General features: G+C 39.0%; 1 protein-coding gene across 7 annotated transcripts in view; it reads right to left on the bottom strand.

The window, feature by feature from the left end:
• The window catches only part of LOC120415460 (complexin), a 488,836-nt gene that overhangs the window by 417,775 nt on the left and 52,821 nt on the right, over positions 1-18,240 (bottom strand). The gene's annotated exons all lie outside the window — the stretch shown is intronic.

Raw genomic sequence — 18,240 nt, 5'->3', positions numbered from 1 at the left:
GTTGTAGTCACCGGTGACGATGACTGAGTCATCATGCGTAGAAAGGTCCAATAGTTCCTGAACAGCGGCTCCGTGCGAGACATATATGTCAGGGTCACTGTTTGGTCTGATATAGATACAGCAGACGAGGATGTGATGGTTATGGACCTTGACGCGAACCGCGACTTGTTCCAAGTGTTCGTATCCTTCCGAAACCACACGTGTACACGCGTGTACAGGTGAGTTCCTAACGGCGATAAGTACGCCACCTCCTCTTCTACGGTCGCTAGTCCGAGCACTACGATCTTGCCGGAAGATGGTGTAGTTCGGTGATAGCTCAGCATCCACTATGTCGTCACTCAGCCACGTTTCCGTTAACGCGATCACATCGTAGTCACTGCTGGCAAGGGCTAGGAAAAACTGCTTGCTTTTTGAACGCATTCCGCCAGCATTCTGGTAGTAGACAGTGGCGAAACTGGACGATCTGGTACGATTGCCAACCGAGACGTTTTGCTGCAATTGATTGAGATTCAGTGCGGGGCCACATGAACTAGCACTAGAGTACTCGCCTGAGAGTTGAGGTCGGAAGTCCCCGCTACCGTGTCCGTTCACAGGGCCGGGACGTCTCTGTTGGCTCGTTCTTAAACCGATGCTGGAACAGTTGGGTGGCTCGACTGTGTACGGCGGGCGGGGACATTCCTCATTACTTTGCAGCGTGCGTCCCGGCGTCATCGTGTGCGGCATTCTGGAACCGGATGGATTGTCGCGAAGATTTGCTGGGTCTTGATGAAAATGTGGGGGCGTACGTCTCGAGGTCTCGGCGCCGTCAGCTCGATGTGACGACATGGTTTCGTGGATGAGGTTGGTAGCTGAACTGTAGGATGGTTCGAGCTCTGCGTTGGCCGCCGTTAGCGTCAAAATTCTGGAAACCGGGAGATTATCAGGAGGAGAGACGGTTCTTGACGAGATTGTGTACTTGCCTGGTTGAGAGGCCTGGAAGATCCCGCTGTTGACACCGACCACAGGGCCGGGACGACTCAGCCAACAGGAACAGATAGTACGGCAGCATAACGAAGATGGCACACCTGTGGCGGGGCAGCGGGGATCTTCCAAAAGGCCGTAGTACATGCGTCCCGTGGTTGTCAATTCGATGTCATGCTGGGATGATACAGGATCACTGACGAAATCTCGGAGCACGAACCTGGTCAAAATCGAACTCGCGAACCGCAACACCGGTAGGCCAGGTTTCCGCTTGGAGAGCCACATCTCTTGTTTCATCGGGCAGAAGAACTCGGAACGACACGAACGGCAGCTTGGTCACATCCACATCTTTCTTGACCAGCCTTATCACTTTGGGGGCCACTTCAAGCCCAAGGCACTCCTGAGTCATTTCTGCGATGTCGTCGACGGAATGACTGTGGTGAAGACGGCCCAGGTACATCCAAAACTGCTCACGTTCATCAACCACTGTTTTGATTTCACGTTGAACAGTACGCGTCCCACAGATGGTCTTCACTTTCTCCCGTGGTGGCTGATGTTGTTCGTACTGTTCATCTTCTCGGAGACGTTTGGAACCCGGCTCATAAGATTGTGACCCCGAGCCAACTATCCCAGCGTAACTGCTCTTCGGACGGTTGTCCAACCGCTTGGATAGCTCAGACACTATGCCGCTTAATTTGTCCACGACCTCAACGAGCTTCGCAGACTCACCTGCGGGGGCAGTGACCTCGTCTGTTTCCATTGCCTGCAGCAGGTTATCGAAACGTCCATTGCAATTGTCGCACAACCAGAACAAGTTGCTGGTGTTTTTCACAATGGCATCGAAAGTCGGTCGATTCAGGCCAGAGATGCAGGACCTGTGGAAGTCCGATTTGCAACAGCGACACGCGATCCTCTCGATCCCGGTGATCTCAGCCTCGCACTTTTTGCAGCTGGGAGCCATCTCGCGAGTGCTACTGGAGCAGGTGTTCTTTCTCCAACAAACGGGTCCGACGGTCACTAATTAACTGCACTCCAACGAATTGTAACGACGGGTACTTTCCGACACGGTTTGAGTGCGGTTAATTTTAGTAAAAAGTAGTGAAAAATAGTAAAAATTGCAAAAAACTATGCACAGCACAGATACTTGATGTAAACAAACGTTAGGGTGATAATACTTGATTTGTGTTTAAATTTAAGTGAGTGATTGCTTGTAAACGAGTATTAGCCACTTTGGGTAGTATGTATTGGGATAAGGACCTTTTTCACCGACCCCCCTCCCCACACGCCCCCTCCCAAATGCCCTTCTTACTCAGTCACAAGTCGGCGCCGATGATTGTGGTCATTTTGTAAATCGACAATAAAAAATATAAAAAGCTTTTTTTGTGTGATTCAATTATTTAAAGATTTTACTATCCAAATAGAAATTTTCCCAAGGCTTTTACATTTTCAGTTCATGCCAGTTAAAATTGCAACGGGAGAAGCAATAGATAATTGTATAATTTTATTGCAACAATTTTTCAATAAAAAGAAAACCTACTGATGGATTATCTTCGTCATTTTGGGACGTCCCTTCGAAGAGCAATTCGGCAGGCTATATTTAAAACATCACCCAGCAATTATCAAAGAAGTTCGGTAGCAAAACAAACCAACAAACCGCGATCCGCACGTGGCACCCGAACGCATTCGTGTTAGAATTGGCAAATGCTTCAAAAAAGAGCAATGAGCATAAGCTTGCTGTGTCCGCTCTCTCACTAAAGAGAGCCGTCATAGCTGGTGCTAGCGGTCGCCGAACCGCTTGTTTACTTTCTCGCTTTTTGATCACTTTCTTGCATTAGATGCTCGTTAGGGAGAGAGAGAGCCAAAGCTTGCCGTGAGAAAACGAGAGAATCGTGAGCGCATGGATACACGATTCAAAGCGATCGCTGAACACCGAACGACGGATCATTCGGCGATCGACGCTGAATCGGAAAGATGTGCGTGGTGGGTTAGGAAGGCGTTTTTTTTTTTGTTTGTTTTTGTTTTCATGTTTTTTTGTTTCGCAATGACGAACAATAGCGAGTGCGTGTTTTGTTCAATATCATTAAATATGATTGCCGTCATCTGGGATTTCATGCGTATAATCTTGAGAATATGTTTGATGTTGCGTGTCTTTTTGTTCAAAATTTTTGCAAGTTGCACGTCTATGGTCATTTTTGGGTTGGACTATCAAAAGAAGCTTAATTTGGAAGTTACAAGAGCTTATGTTTGCTGAAAACAAAAATTGGGCTCAAAACAAGATAACCTTAAACCTTTATCTTTGTTTGTTTGAGTTACTGTAACTTCCTTGATCTTATAAATGTACATTTTTATTAAGGTGTGCCGAGAGTCAGTTTGCTTAACGTCGCTATTACCTCATCAACGATTGATCAAAAGTGGTATTTCCCCGTTTTAAGTTTCTTTTTGCTGTCTTCTTCAAATGTGACAATTTGTCATTTGCCTTTGAAAAATTGATTATCACCAAACTCTTGAAGCAGCCGCCATCATAGACAATCCGACATTTTAATTCAAAATCCATCGATCATCTTCACTGGATGCTGTCAAACATGACTTAACAAGCAGTGGTGAATTCAAGTTTGCCGTGGTAAGTATTCAAGTTGATGGTTTAAAAGTCCATCGATGGATGTCAAAGGAGATTTACGTATGCTTGTCTGTTGTTCCTGTGACAGAGTATCCATCACCATGACCAGTGAAGAAAAGTTTCGCTACCTTAAGGACAATTCCGTCTATAATTTGCTAACAAAGCATCTATTTTTATCTCACAAGAGTAATGTTCCACCTGGAATGTCTTAATTATCTGGACAAAAAGCCATGAAATGAACAGTTTCCATAATTGGCAAAGCATGATTACTCATTTTTCTATCAGCGCACGTCAAATCGGTTGGATGTTTGATGACTTTGCTTAAAATTGAGGTTATTTAAAAATACACCGGAACAAGAGGAACCAACAACAAAGTTTCTCTTCGGTAGGCCTACACGTGTAACGTCAAGGTCCACGCCGCACCAGCAGCGGCACGTGTAGCCGATTCCGGCCAAAGGTGGATCAAATTTGAATAAATCCATCAAAACGAGATGCTGGCTTCGCCCTAGCAACAACGTAATTAAAAATTACGCCTAGAGGCTTTGTTGATTCTGCCCATTGTGGAGTTGGGCCGTTGATCTACCGCTCGAGTGCGTTGCTCATCGCGCGGAATCCCACACTTTACAGGTTGCCGATCATCGCAGCTTACACTTTTCAGTGACGTAAACAACAAATTGCTTATTTTTGGCATGATTCAACTTGAGCTAAAGACGATTGGGATGATCGATAGACTGGTTCCATTGAAGAAATAGTCAGCCAAAAAGTTTGAGAAACGGTTTTAAAATACCGTTGTGTGATGATCAGGTAAAAATAAATTCAACGCGATAGTTCAAAGAGTAGACTGCTGAACTAATGTTCCATCACAATTTGGACCAGTCTAAACTCAACCCTGATTCTGCGGCGTCCCTACACCGCGCAGATCATGCTGGTTGTTGTTGTTGCTAGCTTTGATCAATGATACGCGAGTTAATTTTTTTTCTGTCTCTAACTCGGTCTTAAAAGGATGGGCCTGGTTTGGCCCCGGAATAGACATTACTATCGGTGCCAAAGTCACGTACGCCGCGAACTTACCTTGCCCAACGGGCAGGTAATAACGGTGAAATGACGTAGGTTCGCAATCAATGAACCAATTGGTTCGGATGAAAGTGCTGTTTTTGTGTGTTTTCGTCGGCTTTGATTAGGTTGAAGCAAAAAATCTATACGTAATTGCATGACGTACAATACTATTGATTTGTGCATTAATGCTCTTAAATTAAATCTCACATCAAATTAACCCCTTAAAATTAACCTAATCACCCCCGCCTTTTTTCGAACTTTATGATTACACTTCCAGGTATTGCACCGCCATGTCACTTCCGTAGTAACAGTTCAATAGGGAGAATCTGCGGTTGTAAACAAGCAGTCTATCCCTTTTACGCAAGTGACAGTTCACGTAAAGTAAGATTCACCCTATTGAACTGTTACTAGGGGAGATGGGGGTAAGACGGCCACCCTAAGGGAGAAGTCTAATAAAATTTACACAACAGATTATTTTGATCTCAAATTACGTACATATTGTCCTACTACTAGTCCATTATAGAAATGACATAAATTAGTTGGTGTAAAAACCAATTTTCAATACTTTTCAGCAATTTTAAAAAAAAATAATTGAAATCGTTTATATATGAAATACGCGGGGTAAGACGGCCACCCATGTGGGGTAAGACGGCCAGTGCTATAAATTAACTTAATAACTTTGCTAAATCCACCCAAATACCTACATGGTTGGTTTAACAGACTTCTTTGAACATCATAACTATTTTGGTTGAAAAAAATCAGGTTTTAAATGTGAAGAAAAATGCGGTTTAAAAAATTTCATATTTTGGCTCAGTGAATTTCATATTATTGCAACCACATTTTATGAAAAACTGTGAATTTTTACTACAAAACAAACACAATTTGATGCAAAATAATTAGTTTGTGTATTTCGATTAGAATAAGTAAATCAAAATTATGTAAACAATATTAAATTAGTGATTTTTATGAAAAGTTTGATAGGATTTCATACTATTCAATGAGTTTTGCTATATCACAGTAAATAATGTTGTCGAAACGGTAGTTAATAGCATTTTGATTAAAAATTGATAGTTTTGCTGAAAATGCTTCTCCTTATCTACAAATATGTCTTAACAGTCAAAAACCGTCAAAAATATAACCTATATCAAATAAAATTTACAAATTACGGGTGGCCGTCTTACCCCCGGAGGAGGTGGCCGTCTTGCCCCCAAATAAATTATTTTTTTAAACATTTTTTGTAAATAGCTCATCGCATTTTTTAAACTTTTTCGAGGGACATAATCTAGGGAAAACTTCAATTTAACAAGAAAAAATATTTGAAGACAGGAAAATATATTGCTATCTAACAAAAATGCCTGAGTTGTAATTCATGAAAATTACATCCAGTTTCAAGTTCAAAAATTATTTGTTTATTTTGAGCTATTTTTATACTATTTCAAACAATATTTTTAGCAAAGGTGACTCCATATGCATTTTTTAGCATGACGAACAGTATTGCTGAACATTTTAGTAATATTCATTAGTATACTTATTAAAACAGTGGGGTGGCCGTCTTACCCCGCCTGGCCGTCTTACCCCCAGCTCCCCTACGGACTTGGTGTTCACTGGAGCGTTTCTTGCCAGAAGTGCGTCATACCATGGTCTGCTGGCTTAAGCAAAGATGTATAGCGGTTGTATTTAAACCGTAGGCTTCTTTTGAAAATTGTCTTCAATAAGGAAGCAAATGGAGGTGCTAGTCAGAACGATTTTTTGTTTTGCTTTTTTACAAGGCTGGCTATTTTTGCGAAAATGCACATACTTTTGCGTTTTTAAAATGCGTTACATGCACTTTGAGTGCACTAAATCCATTCAAAACTATTACAATAATTAAACTTGTAACCTAAGCGATGTGAAATAAGCGCAATTCCAATTCAAAACAGGAGAAATTTTTGAAATATTTTAAATTTTTCCACATTTTTAGATGCAATTTATGAAAAAAAATACAATGACAGCAATTCCCCATGAGATCAGCATGATTCGAAAAAAAAGTTGTCCGATCGGGCTCATATTTTTTCTGGTGGTTCCTTTTCCGAAATAATAAGACCCGTATTTTTTGCCTTCCTAACTGAGGTAAAGCTATAATCCTGCTCGAAAAATGAACTTTTGAAAAACAGCTCGCAGACCTATATTCATGTATACCTATCGACTCAGAATCGAAAACTGAACAAATGTCTGTGTGTGTGTATGTATGTATGTGTCCAAAATTCTTGCCAAGTTTTCTCAGCACTGGCTGAACCGATTTTGATCCAACCGGTTGCATTCGACTTGGTTTAGGGTCTCATACATCGCTATTGAATTGTTTGAAGTTTCGATAAGTAGTTCAAAAGTTATATATAAAAATGTAAAACGAAACTATTGGCACTACGCCCCCCGGGGCATGGCCTTCCTCTAACGTGGGATTTCTGCTCCAGCGCCTCTGACGAGACAGGAGAAAACGGGACCGACGTTTTACTTCACCATCCGATAGAAGCTCAGTGGATAAGGCGGGAATCGAACCCGCGTCTCATAGCATCATCGGGATCGGCAGCCGAAGCCGCTACCCCTGCGCCACGAGACCCATAAAAATGTATTTTCACATATATCCGGATCTCACTTATATGCATAAAAACTTTGTCCGGATCCATTATCTAACCCATCGTTGGTTAGGTAATCAAAATACCTTTCCAATGAGTCCAAAACATTGAAGATCTGGCAACCCTGTCTCGAGATATGTCCACTTAAGAGTTATTTATGTACTTTTTGGAAGCCGGATCTCACTTAAATGTATGTAAACTATGTCCGGATCCACCATACGACCCATCGTTGATTAGGTTATCAAAAGACCTTTCTAACGAGTCCAAAACATTGAAGATCTAGCAACCCTGTCTCGAGATATGTCCACTTAGGAGTTATTTACGTACTTTTTGGAAGCCGGATCTCACTTCAATGTATGTAAACTATGTCCGGATCCACCATGCGACCCATCGTTGGTTAGGTTATCAAAAGACCTTTCCAACGAGTCCAAAACATTGAAGATCTGGCAACCCTGTCTCGAGATATGTCCACTTAAGAGTTATTTATGTACTTTTTGGAAGCCGGATCTCACTTAAATGTATGTAAACTATGTCCGGATCCACCATACGACCCATCGTTGATTAGGTTATCAAAAGACCTTTCCAACGAGTCCAAGACATAGAAGATCTGACAACCCTGTCTCGAGATATGTCCACTTAGGAGTTATTTCCGTACTTTTTGGAAGCCGGATTTCACTTAAATGTATGTAAACTATGTCCGGATCCACCATCCGAACCATCGTTGGTTAGGTTATCAAAAGACCTTTCCAATGAGTCCAAAACATTGAAGATCTGGCAACCCTGTCTCGAGATATGTCCACCTAAGAGTTATTTATGTACTTTTTGGAAGCCGGATCTCACTTAAATGTATGTAAACTATGTCCGGATCCACCATACGACCCATCGTTGATTAGGTTATCAAAAGACCTTCCTAACGAGTCCAAAACATTGAAGATATGGCAACCCTGTCTCGAGATATGTCCACTTAGGAGTTATTTACGTACTTTTTGGAAGCCGGATTTCACTTAAATGTATGTAAACTATGTCCGGATCCACCATCCGACCCACCGTTGGTTAGGTAATCAAAAGACCTTTCCAATGAGTCCAAAACATTGAAGATCTGGCAACCCTGTCTCGAGATATGTCCACCTAAGAGTTATTTATGTACTTTTTGGAAGCCGGATCTCACTTAAATGTATGTAAACTATGTCCGGATCCACCATACGACCCATCGTTGATTAGGTTATCAAAAGACCTTTCTAACGAGTCCAAAACATTGAAGATCTGGCAACCCTGTCTCGAGATATGTCCACCAAAGAGTTATTTATGTACTTTTTGGAAGCCGAATCTCACTTAAAAGAAAAAAAATTAAAAGTTTCAAATATCTATCCTAACATTTGAAAATACCGAATGAAAAGTTATAATGCTGTTTTGAAGGTTTCGGGACCAAAGAGTCTATGTCTGAACATATTTTTATCGGATTATCGGAATTTTACATTATATATCAAAAAATAAAGTTTTCAATATTCCAAAAATTTTAGCTCGATTGAACAACTTTTTATTCGAATCATGCTGTTATCGTGGGGAATTGCTGTTTTTGAAATTAAGGTTTTTTTTTTGTATTTGCAGTTATTTTTCAAGCATGTTTATAAACAATTCTTTACGAAATCGGCCACTCGGCCTATCCTTTCTATATATTTTTTTAAATTTTTCTTAAAGTTCATAAAAAATGGTTGACTTCAGTTTTAATAAATAATAAAGTTTGCAAACGAAAAGTATTTTACAGTTTTTTTTATTTCATAAAGTTCATTGTTTTCAATATATAGCCACATACAACAGACGTTTTGGCTCGATCACCACCTTGTGTAAAAGTTTGCAACGGTTTTATTAAGATTTTTTTTTTACTTATTAAGCCGTTTGTGGCGCTGCCGTCGCAGAGGAGATTTGACATCTCTCTCGCGCTGCTCTCAAGTGTAAACAACAACATTGAAAAGCACGTGGTTGGGTGCATTCTCATCAAAATGTCAAGCCTCTTTTTCGTCGAGAAAATTGATGTGTAGACTAAAAATAGTTTTGAAATGTCGAAGGTAATTATTTGGATAATCGCTTTAAATAACTTTAAGTTAAATTCAGAGCAAAAAAGTCCTGCAAAAGATGCGGTGCACTGCCGTCTACATTCAGGCTTATTCTTGCAAGTGGCAATAGACTATGAGATGGCGTTATTCGCGATATTCAAATTATTTTTTTCTAGCTGCTACTTCTGTTGTCTGTGATATAGCCACTTAGAATTTAATTTAACTTAAAAAAAAACTGGTATTTCTTCGTTTTTTTTAAACAGTGTCCACGATTGTCGATTCCCGAAAATATTCTTTTCCAAAAAAATGAGGATATTTCCAATAAGAGACACTGAAGAAGACACTCTTGATGCTTAAAGACGATTTCGAATTTGAATAGTTTATTGCAGTCTCTAAAAGATTCATAAAGATTTCATTTCCGCCATTTTGGAATCATACTTTAGCTGGACATTAAAAAGACAGCGAAAAATCCTAAGAGTTGATTATCCGTATTGGCGAGTCTGGGCCGATACTAGAATAATTCTTTTGAAAAGCATTATTTCCTTAATGAAGGACAAAATTAACCAAAAAACCTTATTTGAATATTTGAATAAGAATATTGGTAAGACTAATTTCCCTTTATCAATGAGCTAACTGGCGGTGGTTGGTTCAGCTCTTGGTAGAGAGAAGATCCTTATTAGTTTAACGTATACATCTGCACGCAGATCGACACATCCTCCTTCCTTTGAACTGACGGCGCAATTGTGACTGCACAGTGGGATATTGCTCATGGTGAATGTGGTCAAAATATATTTTTTTTTGCATTTGGAAAAATAAGAGCCAACTTTGATTTCAACATCTTTGTGCTTTCATGAACTAAGCTTGCGTGTTTTCCGAACTAGTTAGCTTAAGAGAGCACAGAATCCATCGATTTGTTATTTAAAATTAAACATGAATTCAACTAGATTTATGAATAAACATTTAAGGGTCAAAAAAGCGCCGAAACAGCCACCGTGGGGTCAGGCCACCTCTGCCAGCAGCAGAACGGCGATGGTTCGACCTGATGGTCACCGGGGGCCTCCCCACCCGATCTTGAACGGGGATTGACGTCAATCCGCTGAGGTTGTTGTTAAGTGTTGGGGTGGTTCAAACCACTCACTCGATCGGTTCTGAGCGTGCCACGGGCGCGCGGGCATCGATTTTACAACCGCGAACTTTCAGTGATGGCCCCAATTTGGCAGGGGCTTCTTTTTTGATACAATAAAATGCAAGGTTAGAAATTTGGAGTGATTTCAATTTGATAGGTAACATTCATCGATTGCAGAGGATTGTCTTCTCAAATGAAGTTTCAGTACAAGATCGAGCCCCCAAAGCTGGTAGACCTTGTCGTACCACTCGACGAGTAACAATTAAAGCTGGCATGAATTGGGCTTTGCCTAATGGACAAAAATCGATAATAACATGTCACGACCCGGGAGAACGACAATGTTTTGCTTTTGAAATTTCCGAAATCTGATTGACGTCTCGTTTTTGTTTTTGTTTTATTACCTCCCTAATTAGCTCAAGCACAGATCTTGTCTCCAACGATTCTTCGAATGCATCAACTTTAAACATGCGCAGTTAATTAAAAAATCGACGAAAGACTTCTCCAAAAAAGCAGCTTGATTTGGTAATTAAAAAGCCTCGGATGAACCGTAATGACTGTGAGGTCAAACGTGGGAGTTCCCCGAGAAGAGGGTTTTCCTTCATGAAGAAAATTTGCCTTCCATTGTGATTCTCATCACACAATGACTCATTTCATCATAAACTCGTGCATTTGAATTATGCTGAAGGTCTATGTTTACATTCAAACTCACTAAAAGTTAGCGTGATTGTTGAAGGTCAAAAGATCAACTTCTTCTCCGAAGTAACAACACACAATTCGACGTCCCCCGGGGTTCCTCGACTTGGCAGGGAGCTCGCCTACGATTAAGTTACAACTCGCAGTTCAATACACTACGATATTGTTCGACTTTTAGAAGAAATGGTCCCGCAGATTTAGCAGCAGCTCGGGAGATCCCCCGTGGCGCCGTAAATCGAATTTTCCCACGAGGGTCCACTTAAGGTAAGGGTAATTATCAAAACAAAAAAAAAGCCCCCACACCAAATTGGCAGATCATGTTTGCCGAGAAACACACCTCCAAAACGAAACCGCAAACGGCGCAATTTGACGTGACGAATTGTGATTGTTTTTTTTTCTCCTAATGTTTTACTACTTCTCCGAGCATCCGGAGTTGGTTAGGTCGGCACGTGTTGTAGAGCTTTTTCTGTTTGACATGTATATTTTTTTTGGGTGGTTGGTAACACAGTGAAAAAAAAAAATACATTGAAAATTAAGGAAAGATCTTATAAAGATTTTTTCAATATCTTTATTTTATTCATAACCCACTGGGGTACAATTAAAACTGATTGAGGTCAATTTAAACCTTCAGATTCACACTTTTTTGTACTGTGAAGATTTGCGGCATTCCGTGCGTCACTCGTTGATGAGCTTAAGCCAACTTTGATTGTCTCAGGATCGGTGAGATGTGGGCTTGAATGGAAAGCTGTGCGAGAGTTTGAGCTTTTGCATGTTTATGAGACACAGTTCTAGAAGCGTCACAAAAACTCCGAAAGCTTTACGAATAATACAGCGGTGAGCCAATGTGATTTCAAAGGAAGTTTTTTTTTTTTCAATATCGATACAATAATTGAACAATTTTTCAAATAGCCATTAATATTTAATTTAACATTCCCTTGAAAAACCTTTTCCATTTATTTTAATCAAGTTGAAACCAGTTAAAATCCTTGAATTACACCACAAAAAGGACGTGTGCTTACAAGTCGGAATAATAAACTGTACTTGCCGAAATTCAATTACGCTAGTCGATACGCTCCAAAGCGTTTGCAAGTTTAAATAAAGTAAACGTCAAATGAAAACCTCGGCCAAAAGGGTGCAATGTATGGTTTTTGTTTTCGCGCATTGGCGATACATCCTCTCTGCAATTGGGAAAGATTGTTTACAATGTAACAGCCGTGGTGAAGGGTGAACTGAATTGTAATGAATCTTTGTTTTATTTATAGGGTGATTACATTCAATGTTGTCAAGAGTTATTTCTTGAAAATCAATAATTTGTTTCACTTTAAAAGCCAGATCTTGTAAAATAAAACAATGAAAAGGCTTTATAAATTCTTAATCAACTTTGACGCTGGGGAATCCCATCTATATATTACAAAATGTGTGTGTTCGAATAATTTTATTTGTTTAGATGGATAGAATTGATATTAAACGCTTCGTAGCAAGCAGCAAGAACAACTGTGTTTTTATATATATTTTGCGCGGAAACTGCCAACTCACACAGCACTCCAAAAAATAACCCTGCAAAGTTACAAAAAAACACGAAAAAAAACATTGTAAAAAAAAAACAAATCTGAATGAGAAAATTACCCATTAGGGTTTTTGCAAAAGCATATTGAATTTCTCATAAAATGACATGTCCCAAACATTTTTATCTCATTTTCGATGAAAAATACGTTTTTTCGGAATTTCAAGTACGCCATCAAATCAGGCGTCTAATGTTTTACAGCAAATTTGTAAATCAGCTGCAAATTATTGAAAACACGTCTTTTTCGAATGTTTAAAAATGAAAGGGGTCGTACTACCCTCCTTTACGAGATATCGAAGAATGCACCTCAGATTCGTGATCAAGTACCAAAACTATGCATCTAAATAGAGTTTTACATTTGCCTGTCATTTTTAGCTGACGATATCTCGATAACTTTTGGTTCGATTTTCAATGTTAAAAAATGAATATTTTGAAAAAAATTAACGATGTTTTTAATTAAAATAATTTTAAATTATCTATTAGTAAACCTTTTCAAAAATTATGCTTGATTAATTTGAAGGTTATGATTGAAATTGAATTGTTCAAAGTTTCGATAAGTAGTTCAAAATTACACCCAAAGGAAAAATATATCTCAAAATCTGCAACATTGGATTTGCTGCAGAAAATGTCATATTTTATAACATTTTTTGCAGCAAGCCCGTAGATCATTTTTGCCCGCGTGTAAAAATTTCAGCGATCTGCAGTTCTTACCAACACATGTAATGCTGGCCCGTCCCCGAGCAACACTCCAAAGAGAAGCATATGTTGGTGCTCTTTCACTCACTTTTCATCAAGCGTCCATGGCGCGGTGGTAGCGTGTCGGATCAATAACCAAGAAGTTGGTGGTTCAATCCTCGTTCTGTAAAGGGGTTTTTTTTGTGAAATACAACCAAAAAGCCGTCGGTAATGTCGATAATTGTCGGTAACGGGCAAAAATGTCATACTCCTATATCGCAAAAAATGTATGAGGACAGATTTCATGCAGATTCTGATATACTTTCATGCCGCCATGCATCACAATCATGCGACTGCCAGTTGGGTGTAGTGTTTGAAAATGTGTCAGCGCATGTATCTGGAATTTAGACAAGTGACCGGAAGTCTTCATGTTTTGCATCTTTAACTCCTTCCCGCCCACAGAAAAATCGAGATTTTTTACGGGTTTCCTTGCCTTTTTTACAGAATTGTTCATATTGGATGGAATTTGAATTGGAGGCAGTCAACATCTTTAATAACACTCTGCAGGAAGAATGAGATCATTTCCTTCATTAGTTTTCGAGAAATTTTAATTTGAAGTGAAAAATGAGTGGTTAGGGTGGTGGTTAGAGGTTTAAATAAATAATTTTGAGACCTTTTCGATGAGTCTTACAGGAGAATGTGCCGATTTTGTCCAAGGATGTACACGAACGGGATCAAATTTTTTCGAAAGATCTCGCCGAGACATGGAAAAGAAGTCTTCTGGACCAACTCTCTAAACCCCGGGGTTCAAAAGTTACAATTTGTCGAATTTTGAGCATTTCGGGTAAAAATGTACGAAAAATCGTATTTTTGCTACTTTCAAAATCACGCATAAAACCTCTATTTAATTATGGATTTCGATCATCTTAGCTTCACTCGAAGCGTATCAGCAAAAACTATGAGTTCTGATATGTCTGAGCATGATTGAAACATTCATTCCCTTGTTTTTATTCGTTTTAATCGTTTGTGAAAGAGGCTTACCATAGAGACAAGTCGAAACTTCAAGATTTTGAAAACGGATCCTACCCAGACTGCTTCAGTGAGTATGGAAGGCTACAGTGCATTGTTGTAACAACTTATTGAGATGTTCTTGGTCATCCAAGAACTCCTTAGAGCTAAAGCCGGTGAGTCTACCACCGTAACCAGCAAGAGGCCAGTGATTTTAGACCACTGATCATACCCGAATAGCTTCAGTGAGCATGGTAGACTGCTTTATTAATGTTTTGAAATATTCTAGGTCATCCTAGGACTCCCTAGAGTTCAGTTCTTTAGGGTAACAAACAAGAGGCCAGTGATTTTTGACCACGAATCATACCCGCATAGCTCCAATCAGTATGGTTTGTTAACCCTCTACTGCCCAAATTTTATTTTTTCGAAAATTTTTATTTTTCACTTGTTTAGGAGGTAATTTTGAGCAACTTTTGTTCTACAAAAAAACTTACTTCTATTGTTTTATGTTTTTCTTGTTTTAATTTTAGTATTTTAATTTGCATTTATCTTGTTTAGTTTATGTTTGATTTTGGAAGTAGGGGAAAGTGGGGCAAGTGTAACAAGCTAAGGAAATGCTCGTTATAACCCATCAAAAACGTTAAAAAATCTGTCGGATTTTTTTTATAATCATGTTATTGCAGGTCTTAACTAAGACTTTGATAGAACAAGTTTTTAAAAAAATCCTGTTTTTCAATGTAAAAAGTTGATCTAAAAAAAATTAATTTTCCGTACGTTCTTCTCAACTAGTGGGGCAAGACGAACAACCCGTTGGGGCAAGAGGAACAATGCATGAAACAACATGTTAATTTGCTAACAATTGAACTATTATCACTTAGATACATCAGATTGGAATGTATTTGAAACGTTTCTTTAATTTTTATATTCAATCATAATATTTTACTAAAAAATTGATCGTTTTTACGAAAAAAAATTATTACATAGATGAAAAAAAGGAAATTTTCATAATATCACTATATTTTGCATGGACAATTTTTTTTAACAATTGTTTTTCAATTTGTAAGTACTTTTATGTATTTATTTCCCAATAAAATATGTTGTTGCTGCAATTCGGATTTTTTTCCATACTAAAAATCGATATGGTACACTTGCTCCTCCTGAACAAGATTTTTTAAACGCTCTCAACAAAAATAACCAAAAGTTAAATCATACTTTATAATACGTGCAAGTCATTGGTAGGGACACTACTGATCTAGGAAAAATAGCATTTTGATAAAATGAGCCTTAAAACGAACCTTAAGCCTTATTTTGTACTATCCAAATATTATAAGAAAACAAAGGTTTTGAAAAAAACTTCATTAAATCTCACGCCCCGTGGCGTTTACGTCGTTTTGGCGGTTACGTGGTAGTAGAATCAGTTAATTGCATTGCTAGCAACAATTCCTCATATTGGAAATAATAAAAATTGTAAAAATTACGGCCGTACGAGCGATTGTTCCTCTTGCCCCATATGGTCGTCTTGCCCCACCTTCCCCTATTTGGCATATTCTCAGCCCGGGAGCATGTTGACAGCTCCCATACAAACTGAGCGTACCTCTTTTTGTGGGCCCAGTGGGCCTAAGATGGCGGCCTTTGATGTTATCTAGACAAATTTTTGAAAATGGTGAATAGTTTTAATAAAAATTATGTTTGCTTTGTTTCGGTTTAAAACGACAAAATAAGCAGTTTGGAATCATTTTTGTAAAAAACTTGTTTAGCGATACGCCTCGTCCAAATATTAGTCTAGAACAGTTGAAAGGAGCGTGCCGCGAAAGCCGTCACGAAAAAAAAGTTTCCCATGCAAATTTTGAGTTGCGTAATTAATGGGCGGATCCGACGAGGCCCACTGGCCATCTGTCGGTGAATACGCGTAATTCGCGAAAACTGTCAGCTTAGGGTCCGGCTGCATATTCTACCACCTAACATAATAACTGAGTGCATAATTGACAAAGGGAGCGCGTGGTCGTAAAAATATTCGGAGTGAAAGGTGATTTCTTTTGTGATTTTCAAAGCCCTTCCTATATCATCGTTGATCGGAAGGCACGGCGTCGGGTGGATTGTGTTTAAATTTTTCGAATAAGGTTTTATTTTTTTTGCGGTGAAAAAGCCATTTCTATATAATGATCGAAAGACGCACTGACAATTTGGATCGTTGAGTTAATGTAGAGCAAAATAACTGTGTGTGAGTGATTTTGTGTGTTAACCAGAAAGACCTTCCCATAGCATCGTTGCTCGGAAGGCTCACCGACGGGTCTGTTATGAAAGTCCTCCCCATAGCGTTGTAGCTCGGGAGGCATCAAAAAGCCAATACCTTATCCTACTAACAAAAAAAAAAATAATAATCACGTGATGCTTGAAGGAGATGCTGTGGATTCAACGGTCTCAAGCGGTATCAACAAGTATATAGCGAAAAACTATGTGCTTGATGAGTCTGCAACTTCAACTATCGGACTAACATTCCTCCCTTTCGTTGAACTGCAGGCTTCTTGGGAGGGCGCCGGTATTGACCAATAAAGTAGAGATCTTCAGAGGTTAACCAGTGAACGGATGGTTGGCTCCCACTGATCATTTTTGATCCATTTTTTAACTTCAGCTGATCTGTCAATAACGGAGTAGCAGCTCATTGGCAGTCAACCATGCTCATGCTCATGCTATTCTACCACCTAACATAATAACTTCTTGCCTATCTATTTTTTTTTTCACGTTTTTACAGCCATTTTTTAATTTTTTTGCATGTTTTTCGCATTTTCTGCTATAGAATGGCACCATCATCACTTAAATTGCAAAAAAATACGTAGTGGCATAATATGGGACACTACAAAAATTTCTGCATACTTCTTTTTACAGAAAATATAGGAAATGTTATTAAAAAACACAACCAACGTTGACCCCTAGAAATGACATATTCAAAAACTTGGCAAAGTCACATAAAACAAGTTAAATTTCCAACCCTAAAATTTTCTAAAATTTTAAGAGTTCTTTTTTACAATGCTTTTTAATGATCCAAAATCGGTTGTAAAATTGATTTTTGGCGATTTTTTTTAAATCGAAACCCGTCTAAAGGCGGGGTTAGGTTGTCGAGGGTAAATGTTTTGGGAGGTCTTGGGTCATTCTAGGACTCCCTTAAGAGAGATCTATGGGTCTACGGCTCTTACACCTACTTTTATGAAGTCAGATCTCACTTATCTAAATAAAAATTAAATCCGGACCCCTATAATTGGTTATGGTTATTGGTTATCCAAGAATCTTCCAAACAAGTTTAACAACTTGAAGATCTGGCAACCCTTGCTCAAGTTATGACCACTTAAGTGAAATTTAAGTACTTTTTTTAAACCAGGATAATCCTTTATGGACCAAGTTTTTTTTTTAAATTTTTTTATTCACATGAAAATTATTTCCGAATCTTTTGAGTGACCTTTTTTGGGTTAAAATGAGGAAAGCTCCAACCAAATATTCTGCTCTCTCAAATGTTTACATTTTAATGATCCAAATATATATTGTTTAATGCTAGAAGTAGATAACGTGAACCACCCTTTTAAACTGCATCAATGCAAGTGGCACAAAGTGACCCTCTTAGCAAAAAAAAAAATTATAAATTAAATAAATTAAACAGCACAAATCCAAGAAACGGATGCTCTGACCCGGAAAGTAACCGCTCACGCGCACATGGTAGCTACAAATTCGCGCCAAGCGACGAACCTTTGGACCAACCTATGACGCACTAGACCCAAGCCAGCCGACGCCGCCGGTGAATTTGTGGAAAACTACCCTCCTCCCACCACCCCTCCCACTTCTTCATTTTCTCCTCACGAAAAATGGGTGGATCATCAGCGTGC

This window comes from Culex pipiens, chromosome 1 (assembly GCF_016801865.2).
Source record: "Culex pipiens pallens isolate TS chromosome 1, TS_CPP_V2, whole genome shotgun sequence".
Classification (NCBI taxonomy): domain Eukaryota; kingdom Metazoa; phylum Arthropoda; class Insecta; order Diptera; family Culicidae; genus Culex; species Culex pipiens.
Note: the sequence above shows the minus strand (reverse complement) of the source record. Positions and strands in the feature narration are given on the sequence as shown.